Source organism: Patiria miniata, unplaced genomic scaffold (genome assembly GCF_015706575.1).
Source record: "Patiria miniata isolate m_02_andy unplaced genomic scaffold, ASM1570657v1 HiC_scaffold_22, whole genome shotgun sequence".
Classification (NCBI taxonomy): Eukaryota; Metazoa; Echinodermata; class Asteroidea; order Valvatida; family Asterinidae; genus Patiria; species Patiria miniata.
The window spans coordinates 12,448,963-12,460,523 of record NW_024037061.1 but is presented as its reverse complement, the minus strand read 5'-3'; the positions used below and the strand labels follow the sequence as shown (position 1 = coordinate 12,460,523).

The 11,561-nt window shown below is 40.2% G+C and overlaps 1 pseudogene; it reads left to right on the top strand.

The window, feature by feature from the left end:
• The first annotated feature begins 1,794 nt into the window (after window positions 1–1,794).
• LOC119730089 lies at window positions 1,795–10,754 on the top strand (annotated as a pseudogene).
• Window positions 10,755–11,561: the final 807 nt, after the last annotated feature.

The window sequence follows — 11,561 nt, the reverse complement described above, 5'->3', positions numbered from 1 at the left end:
CCCACATTTGAACTGAAACATTAAATGACAGTGTTTAACATGAGTTTATCAATTTATTAATATGCGCCTCGATTTCACAAGGTGATGGTTCCATCTTCAAATCTTAGTATTATACATAAAAACATTTGTTAAAATTCAAAGATAACTAATATAATATAATCAATTGTTTAGTTGTACGGGGAAACATTCCAAATTGTATTGAGTGGTTTGTTACTTTTTTTCCTCTGTTTGTGAAAGTTGTGATGAAACTCATGTATAAAATGCTGTATAACTGTTTGAATTTGACGTATGTTTAACCCTACATTGTACATATATAAGTTGTTCCCTTTTTAATCATTTTTCACTTTGCAGGGATTCTCATGTGGCTTTGGGAAATATTCTTTTCATATCAATAGAAAATGTATTTTTAAACCACTTCACAAATCCAGAATTTCCATTTTTTTTCAAATCAATTTTTTTTCTGTTGATCAAATAAAAATTGGCTACAGACCAAATTTTCACAATGGAAGTAACAGTGTATAATGGTCCATGTCTATGATCCCACAAGCATTGTAAGTGAATCTTAATGGACTAGTGAACGGCGAAGGTTTGCAAGAAGCTTGGGGGAAGATCTGTGCTGCTGTCCTGCCAAATGTATTTCATTTCACGAGCATGGTCCTACGGTAGGCCGGAAAGGGTATAGGTACACCCTGAGGCCTCAACATCCAAAGAACTTTGCAAGCCTTTGCTGATGATGCAAGTTTTAGCAAACAACATTTTCTGAGATGTGTAATTCTCTCCCTTGTGTCTGGCAGTCTTCAAATTTGTTTTCCCAGATATTTAGAAAATTCCTAAAATTTAATACATACGAATATTTACTCCAATACAAACCAAACCAAATTACTGTTGGTTCTGAACCAAAAACCATTGGAGTTCTGGCACACACTGCAAAATATAAAATCCACTGAACTGATCTGAGAGTAGTGAGCCCTCTTGTGACAGACTTGTTGGTGATGTCTGACAGAAAGAAGGGCAACAAACTTTTCACACAGCTACACAACTCAAATCTAAAGTGCACAGGAATTGTTTACTTTAAAATAATCCATAAGGCCGAAAAAAGAAAAAAAAATAGTTAGTCTCTGGTCAGACCAAAGTTCCGTTTTTTCCCCCAAGCTTGGATTGTACAGACAAAGTGGGTACTATTTTGCCTTTATGTGTCCTCATATACCTTGGTGTCCTCCATTATTTGCCGTTGTGACCTTGTGCTCCTTGGTACAAAATTTTGAGGCGGTGCGGCAATAAAGGGCGTTGTTGTACATGTTGTAGCTACTGCCGAAAATTTGAAGAAAAAAAAAAGATTGACGTGCGCATAATCAAAATCGACGGGCGCCCTGATCAGAGACTGACTTTATATTTTGGCCTAATGCCAATTGAAAAAGATTTAGATTCAGATTCAGCTCTTTTTTCGATTTCTTCTTTTTTTGTCTTCTGATATTTTTCTTTCAAGAACAAATTATTTGCTTCTTCCATTCACAAAGTATACACGTATTCTTTAAATTTCCCTTCATTCGTGAAATCTTTCGAGTTTCCAGTTTCCCTTCAATCATATTTTACGCCTCTGGTTTCAGGGTGAAGTTCACGCTCATGATACACAGCATACTGACAAGCCAGCTCATTATGCCCAGACTCATTATGCCCAGACTCAATGACGTTTACACGTACATGTATGATGAGATGAATCATGTGTACGGAATGCTCATACGTGTACATCCGGCTTTGCACAAGTACATCTGGATCTGTGTTACATTACTTGACCTTCAGTGTATCAAAAAATAGAAAGTTGTAGCGTTGCCAGTATTGCATTGCCAGCTTGGGATCTAATGATCATTGGCCGGGGCAGATAGCTAGCTCTTGGGTGTGTTATATTTCTGCCAAAGGATTGGTTAAGTTCCTCATTCCAACAGCACAAAAGGACAACCATGGGACAACAACATAGTTCAGCTTCAAGTACCGGTAAGTAGGGTTTTTTTCTATGAGATACCACAGAAGTATGATGGCGAGGAGGGTGATTTTTTTTTTCATGAAGGCAATTAATATTTGTACAAAAAGGTTTTCAAATTTTGTAACAAAAAGTTACAAACAAAAACATGCATTGCATAAAGCATTTTATTTGTTTTTTTCTGATGCAAATACTGGACTGATTTTTGCGATTGCTGTTCAGTTATAATAATGTTGGCTTTTATTCCACTGAAACCTAAATTGCCTTGAAAATATCCAACATACATTTATACTCATTCAGCCTGTATCACCCTCTTTCCTCTAGCAAACCGTGTGTGCATATTGGCTACAGTTCTCTTGTTTTTATTTTCACAGACGTGGCATCAAATGTGACTGTTCAATCCGTCTTGGGCAAGATCAGCCAGGATCATCTAGAATGCTCCATCTGCTCTTGTCGTTTCAAGGAGCCCAAAGTTCTTGACTGTTTGCACAGTTTCTGCCTGAAATGCCTACAAAATATAAAACTTCACCAAAATCCTGATAGCAACAAACTAACGTGCCCTCTCTGCAGACGTGATACCAAGCTGAAAGGAATCGACGTCGTTGACCTGCCTAATAACTTTACTTTGGTAGCCCTGGTGGAGGAGTTCACAGTGCAGGAACAGCTGCTTGAAGGTCAAGGGTCAGAGATCAAATGTCAAAATTGTGATGAGGGAAATGAAGCTGTGTCAAGATGCATCAACTGTGACAGTTTTCTCTGTCTGGAGTGCGATAAGGCACACATGCGAATGGCTGTGTTGAAAACTCATGATGTGAACACTCTGGCCCAGCTCCGTTCTGGAGAGATCTCCTACAAGAGTAAACTGAGAGAAGAGGTTCCAAAATGCAAGAAGCATCCAGACCAGAATCTCAGCATCTACTGCAACACGTGTGAGCAGTTTGCGTGCACTACGTGCTCTATTCTAGACCATGCCAAGCACTCCCTCGGTGGACAGATGGTGGCCTTGGGCAAGTGCAGACAAGAAATTGCAGAGACAATAGCAAAAGCTGAGGAAAAAAGAACGGAGCTAGGCACCGCTTCACAGGAAGTTGAGAAGATCCACAAGGCCCTAGATAGTATGTTCATGGACACCAACAACAAAATCCAACAAAAGGTTGATGAGTGGATTGCCAGGGTTAAAGAAGAGGGGCAGCGATTGAAGCAAGAGGCAGAGAAGATATACCAAGACAGAGTCAAGACATTGGATGCAGCACATGCAACCAACAGCAAAGAAACGAGCGACACAGAGCAGAAGCTAGACGAGATGAAACAACTCATAGAGCAAGCAAGCTGCTATGAGATGCTAGATTCTAAGAAGAACGTTTTGCATAATCTTAGCGAGCTTACAAAGAAGCTGCCACAGAAGGTGCATAACAAGTTGTCTTTTATGGACTTCCACGGTGGTGAAGTATCAGTCACAATGGGGAAGCTGTTACTTGAGGATGATCAAAACCAGAAGTGAAGGCTCAAGCACATAAGGTGGCCTCAAATCAGACAACAAAGTGGAATAAAAGTTGAGATATTCCAACATAGAATTGAGTTCACATCTGCACCTCATTTAGCACTGTTCTCTGGCGATGAAGTGGTCATTGCTGATGCTGAATGCAGAAACTTGCTCAGCATCTCCTTCAAGACACCTCAATCTCCTCTTGTCATGAAAGAGCTTGAGTTCGATGGTCTGTACTACCCCAAACATGTGGCAGTGAACAACAATGATGAACTCATCGTCTTAGCTGGCACAGTCGTCAAGAGATTCAACAGGCAGTACCATCCTCTAAACTGCTTCAAACATGGTGCTTGTCGAAAGCCAAACAGCAAACCAACATGCCTTGCAAATGACAACAATCTGATAGCCATAGGTTATGAGAAGAAGGGCGAGATATCCCTACACAGGCCGGATGGTACCCTCCTCAAAATCCTGTCAGCTCCAGGCACAGGTGACTATTTGACTATCTACAAGCAGTGCCTCATCTTCATGTACACTGACTGTGCCAAGTTACTGTCAATTGACTATAATGGAAGTGAGGTTTTTTGTACCACTGTCAGAAAAGATGATGGTTTGGGTGAAATAATTCTCAAAAGAGTGTGTTGTGGCAGGGATGGCAGTATCTATGTTACATGTACATTCTGTTTTGATATTAGTATTGTTGAAGTTCTTCATTTTAGTCCTGATGGCAAGCACAATGAATGTGCCATCAAGGCATGTAGGGATGCAGATGACATTGCCCTCATGCCAAAGGGTGATTTGATGGTATTTGCAGTTGCAAAAAAATTTACTTCATTTACATTTTACCAACGTGTCTAAAAGTGAAAGTAGTGCACAATTACTGGCCCAGTGTTGTTGTCTGATTGCCCCCCCCCCCCAAGTGAATTAAAGCGAGCTGGTCAAATCAGCCAACTTGAGGGGAGGCAGTGTCAGTGTAAAACATGAAAATCTTCTAAAGAAGAGGATGATCTTAGAACTAATTGTAATGTTAATATGATGGTACAAACAGCCAAGCAGAATCTAAAAATGCATCTACTGGAGCCTTTGTTCACATACATGTACAAATACATGAATGACGCTACAAGTGGTGTCCCCAGAATGTGTTTCGCCAACATTTTCCCAACAAATATACACGCGCTGCGGATTCCTTTTGCCACAAAGAGAATGTTACGCCTCAAGTTTTGCTGTAACCATGGTAACTGGTACAATGCTATGGAATAATTTGCATGTACAGTTGAGAACAAAGACTTCTCTAAGCTTATTCAAAATCTGAACTACATAAAAAGTTCAAATCAGTAAGGCCAAAAAAAAATTTTTTTCGGTCTCTGGTCAGCGCGCGCGTTGATTTTAATCATGCGCGTCAATGTTAATTTTTCAAATTAACACGGAAGCTACAACAGCGCCCTCTATTGTCGCACCTCCTCAAATTTTTGTACCAAGGAGCACCAAGGAATGGGGAAATTGCACCAAGGCAAACCATAAAGGCCACCACGGCAAATTATGGAGGACACCAATGTATAATGAGGACACAAAAAAGCAAAATAGTACCCACCTTGTCTGTACAATTCAAGCTTGGAAAAAAAAAAAGCCACCAAAAAAAACAAAAACAAAAAAAAAAACGCGTCGCCGCATCAATTCAGGAACTTCGGTCTGACCACAGACCGATTATTTTTTTTTTCTGCAAATAAATACATGAGTATTTTTTCGCTGTCTTCACTGATTATACAAATCTAAATCTGTGCTGACTAACTGAGTTTTAACAAACTTGGTTGCCCTAATGAGCTGGATGAAATTTTCCTGTTTTTCTCCAAAAAAGGTTTTTCACGGGTTTTTCGCCCCTCCCATAATCAGCGAATGTAGGCCTATAGGAATATTTTCCCGATGTCACAAGAAATGTCCAAATTCGTCATGTTCACTTATTTCACCTAAGGCCTTAAGGAAAGTATGTTAGTGGTGTCGTTTCAAACTGTACATGTTTCTTTGTAATAGTTGTACAATATTAATAGTTGCTTACAACTTTCATGTAGCAATCCCATATACATGTACCTTTATTTTATTTCATTGTGCTGTATTGTATTTGTAATGTATTGTATTTGTACATGAGTAGTCATTTGTAGTGTATGCAGGGCCCCAATGAAACCAGTTTTTGAACTGTTTGGGCATACCCTGGGTAAAGAAATGTAATAAATAAATGAATAAATTTCTGTAGTATTTTCTTCCTCTGAAAGCATATTATTCTCCTATTTTCCCTTCGTTCACAAAGAATTTGAGAATTCCAGTTTCCATTCATTCATCTGGTTTCAGGGAGAAGTTCACGCTTATTGAACCGTAGCATACAAATTACAAGCCAGCTCAGCTCATTGTGTCCAGACAATGAATAAACTTTTCACCAAAAAGTGAAAATTACTATGGACTGCATACTGCAGTATGCTTTATATCCTGCACACTGCAGAAATATATTTCTGGCTCAGGGTCACATGATTGATCAACAATAGAAATCTGCGTGTTAAGCTGAATTGTTGGCATTTGGCATCTATACCACAACTCTTAGTTGTGTTATTTGTACCAAAGGATGGGTTAGATTCCGCGTTCCAACTGCACGAAATGGACAAATAATAGTAAGTGGTGTTGTTTTTTAATGAGAGGACAGGTGCATTTTCTTGTCTATGAAAGCAATCTATATACATTTCTACAACAAGGTTGTCAAAAAGTAACAAATTTGTGACAAACTAAAAAACTTATGGATTGAGTAAAAGCACACATTTGCAGGGATGCCACGCTCAGACAGGTTCTAAAAGTATTATAATTTATTCAGCAAAGTATCAAGTCTCCCTAGCCGCTGGCCTGCACACTGCTCGCTATCTACATGTACAGGTAAAACATATTTCATCAAATCATCCTTTACGAATCAGTCATATTTCAATAATACAGGTTCCAGTACAATATAATGATATAGAGAACCACAGATGTTCAATGAAACTTGAAGGGACATTATGGCGTGGAATGCGCCCAATTGGGCTACAAACCGCATTTTTAACGAAATGATATCAAAAAGAAAGAGCATTTAAAAGTAGAATACTTTGGGCAATGTCCTACGAAAACGTTTTCTGCCCGATCACTCAGTATTTGAAACTCAATAAACGCAAATCTCTAGTTTAATTGATGTTTTTTGTATAAATCAAAGTAAATGTGGGTCTTTTTGTGTATAGTGTCCTCACTTGTTTGTACCAATTGAGTCAGTTTTGGACAGACACAGCTGTTTTGGCTGTTATTTAAAGGTACATGTAGGGTAGATCCTTTGTCATTTGTGAGTTTCTTTTGTTTGACATGTTTGAAGCAACAAAAGTGCTCCAAATCTAAATATGGGTGCTTAACAACTAACCCGATGAAGTTTCAGCTCTGTGAATGTTATATATTCCGAGAAAAGAATAGCATGTCGGTATCAATTCCAAAGTTGCCAAGTCATATGTTTTGATATGTGCCTGAAAGCAGTGTCTGGGACACGTTCTCAATCAGCTGATTACAGCGATGCGATGTCACGCACTGATCTGAAGAATAATTGAGTCATGTAAATGCTTGCGTGCACCATTTCACTGATTCACCATACTACACATCAACAAGTAACAGAAATTTCCAAAAAAGCATCACTTGACACATCTTTGGAAATGGCCTCCGTTATTGCTTTCTTTAAAATGACAGCAAGCCAGAAAGAATACTTCCACAGGAAATTAATGCCATTACTATCTTTAAACCAAGCAAGGTTTTTCAACAATAATTTCATCAGTTACTTTTTGGATAGGCTGCAAATGATCTAATCTACTTTAAATGACTGTGTTACTGTATCTTTAATACAGTCCTCAGTGCATTGAACTACTTTCCAGGCAGTCCATGTACATGTACATATACAATGTAATTTTGGTTCATGTAATGTTAATTTTTCCAATTCATTAAAATTTAGACGTGTCAAAAGTTGCATACCATGCACATGGTATGCAAGTTTGCTCTAGCGGCATATTGATTATGCATGGGGTAATCCAGACAAATCGACCATTTGCGAACTTGACGTGAACCGACTCGGTGCAGGGTTCATGCAACTAAGCGTTAGCTGTGACAACTGACATAAAATCTTTTACAGGCTCATCAAACTTACAAAAGACATCATGTGTTGACGTCGCTTGTAGGTCTGTGCCAAGTTTGGAGTTGATCTGATCAAAGACAGTGTCAAATTTAGTTTCTGACTTCTTTTCTGGCTTGTGACTAGTGCCCTTGAACAAAGACATTGACCAAAAAATGGGGTACCGGAGGTCGCAGGTTCAAACCCTGCTCCAGTCAATTTCTTTATTCAAACTTGAAATAATTATAATGCACCTAGTCAGTTTCCTTCTATGGTTTCTTTGAAAATGTGTAATAAAATAAAATATCCTACCTGAGTGATCCCCGTTTGCTATTTCTCAGGTTTGCAACATTAATTGTTAATGTTGCCAGTGTTGTGACTTTGGGTGTTGGCCATGGGCGTCGCGAGGGGGGGGCAAGGGGGGGCACTTGCCCCCCCCTGGAAAAGCAAAAAAAAAAAAAAAAAAAAAAAAAAAGGAAGAAAAAAAAGAAAAGAAAAGAAAAAAAAAAAGAGGCGCGAAGACAAAGTGGTGTAAATTTAATGAGTTGGGGGGGGGGGCAAAATGTCCCTGCCCCCCTCTAAAACTGATAAATCGAGAATGTGTTGAGAAATACAAGCATTTTTTGGCAAAAAAATTTTTTGCCCCCCTCTAGAAAAAATCCTGGCGACGCCCATGGTGTTGGCCCTGGCTACATGGTATGTACGGTAAGGAATAGGTTAAAAGTTCATTTTATAACTCTTTCATAGCAGATTTAGGTCACTGTTGCAAAAAAATTTGGCCCCATTTTTTGTGACTATATGCTGGCAAGTTGTTATGTTTGCCTTCACTCCTCTGCAATCTTATTTCCTTAAAAACATCAAGAAAAGAACTAAATCAAGCCTATATCACCTTAATCCTTTTAGAACACTGTGTGAACATGTACGTGTTGGCTGCAATTATTTTTTTTTGTACATGTACTTCCACAGATATGGCATCAAATGTGTCTGTTCAATCCGTCTTGGGCAAGATCAGCCAGGATCATCTAGAATGCTCAATCTGCTCTTGTCGTTACAAGCAGCCCAAAGTCCTAGACTGTTTGCACAGTTTCTGCCTGAAATGCCTCCAAGAGCTCAAAGAGTGGAACGGTCCTAATAGTGCCAAGCTAACGTGCCCTCTCTGTAGACGTGATACCACGCTAAAACTAAAAGAAAACGATGTCACTGCTCTGCCTACTAACTATACTTTGGGAGCCCTGGTGGAGGAGTTCACAGTGCAGGAACAGCTGCTTGATGAAGGTCAAGGGTCAGAGATCAAATGTCAAAGTTGTGATGAGGAAAGTGAAGCTGTGTCAAGATGCATCAACTGTGACAGTTTCCTTTGTCTCGAGTGTGATAAGGGACACAGACGAATGGCTGCGTTGCAAACTCATGAAGTGAACACTCTGGCCCAGCTCCGTTCAGGAGAGATCTCCTACAAGAGTAAACTCAGAGAGGAGGTTCCAAAATGCAGGAAGCATCCAGACCAGTATGTCAGTGTCTACTGCGACACATGTGAGCAGCTGGCATGCACTACCTGCTCTGTTCTAGACCATGCCAAGCACTCTCTCAGTGGACAGATGGATGCCTTGCACAAGTGCAGACAAGAAATTGCAGAGGCAACTGCAAAAGCTGAAGAGAAAAGAACGGAGCTGAGCACCGCTACACAGGAAGTCAAAAAGATCCGCAAGACACTGGATAGTACGTTCATGAACACCAACAAGAAAATACAACAAAAGGTTGATGAGGGGGTTGCCAGAATGACAGCAGAGGGTCAGCGACTGAAGCAAGAGGCAGAAAAGATCTACAAAGACAGAGTCAAGATATTGGATGCAGCACATGCAACCAACAGCAAAGAAGCAAGCAACACAGAACAGAAGCTACATGCGATGAAACAATTCATAGATGAAGCAAGCTGCCATGAGACGCTAGATTTCAAGCAGAAGGTATTGCATAATCTCAGAGAGCTGACAAAGAAGCTGCCACAGAAGGTGAATAACAAGTTGTCTTTCATGGACTTCAGCAGTGAAATATCAGTCACAATAGGGAAGCTGTTACTTGATAAGGAAGATCAAAAACCAGAAGAGGGGGCTGAAGCACACAAGATGTCTTCAATTAATCCGACAAAAAAGTGGAAGAAAAGCAAAAAGATAAGTCGATATGGAAAACTTGAGTTCAAGTCTGCATCTCATTTAGCAGTGTTCTCCGACAACGAAGTGGTCATTGTGGATGCTGAGTGCAGAAACTTGATCAGCATCTCCTTCAAGACACCTCAATCTCCTCCAGTCCTGAAGGAGATTGTGATCGATGGTTTGTGCAACCCCAAACGAGTGGCAGTGAACAAGCACGATGAACTCATCGTCTTAGATGGCACAGTCGTAAAGACATTCAACAGGCAGTACCATCCTCTGAACAGCTTCAAACCTAGTCTCCGGTGGAAGCTCCACAGCAAACCAACATGCCTCGCCGTGGACGACAACAATCTGATAGCCATAGGGTACAAAGAGAAGGATAAGATATCCCTACACAGGCCGGATGGTACCCTCTTCAAAATCGTGTCAGCTCCAGGCATAGGTGACTATTTGACTATCTACAATCAGCGCCTCATCTACACTGACTGTGCCAAGTTACGGTCAGTTGACTATGATGGCAGTGAGGTATTTGGTACCATTCTCAGACACCGGCATGATACCATTCTCAGGCAAGGACATGAAAGACGTCTTTCAATTGAACCACGCAGACATCTTGAACAAATAATGCTCACAGGAGTGTGCTGTGACAGGGATGGCAGCATTTATGTTACAAGTAGATTTCATGTTCTCAGGGGGTCAGAAGAGGTTGTTCATTTTAGTCCTGATGGCAAGAACAATGGATCTGCCATCACAGAATGTAATCATGCAGAGAACATCATCCTCATGCCAAATGGTGATCTGGCGATAACCGCAGGTGATGCAGTTGTCTGTTACCAACGTGTCTGAGTTTGAAAGTAGTGCACAATTACTGGCCCAGAGTTGTTGGCTGATTGAACCCCCTCTCACACCCCCTCCTACCAAATTAAAGTGAGCTGGTCAAATCAGCAAGGTGGGGGGTCAAGAGCCCAAAATAGGGTCGGTTGGAAATGAGAACCATGAATAACAATGGATATTAACTAGACATATGTTTGTGGACAAACATAGGGCTGTTTCGGTAGCTTTTTGTGACATGTGACATGTGTTCCATCAATGAAGGATGTGTAGTTCTGTTTATAATAAATGGTGGCATATAATATGTGATTCCATTCTCATAGGGCTTTGAATTATGACGTCACATGTCACGTGATGATGTCATCGTGACGTCACTTCAATTTTCATCTATAACACATTCCGGTTTAAGTACATACCAAGTTTCAACCCAATCAGACCTGTAGTTCTGTAGATATTGGCCTTGAAAATATGCACATTTGATATTATGTCACATGTCATATGATGACGTCATCATGACGTCACTTAAATTTCCATCTAAAACACATCCCAGTTTAGGTGCATACCAAGTTTCAACCCAATCAGACCTGTAGTTCTGTAGATATTGGCCTTCAAAATATGCAATTTTGAATATGACGTCACATGCCATGTGACGACGTCACATGTCACGTGATGACGTCATCGTAACGTCAGTTAAATTTTCATCTATAAAACATCCCGGTTTAGGTACATACCAAGTTTCAACCCAATCGGACCTGTAGTCATGGAGATATAGGCCTTCATAATATGCACTCATATTGTGACGTCACATGTCACGTGATGACGTCATCGTGACGTCACTTTAATTTTCATTTATAACACATCCCGGTTTAGGTACATACCAAGTTTCAACCCAATCGGACCGGTAGTCATGGAGATATAGGCCTTCAAAGTATGCACCTATATTGTGACGTCACATGTCACGTGATG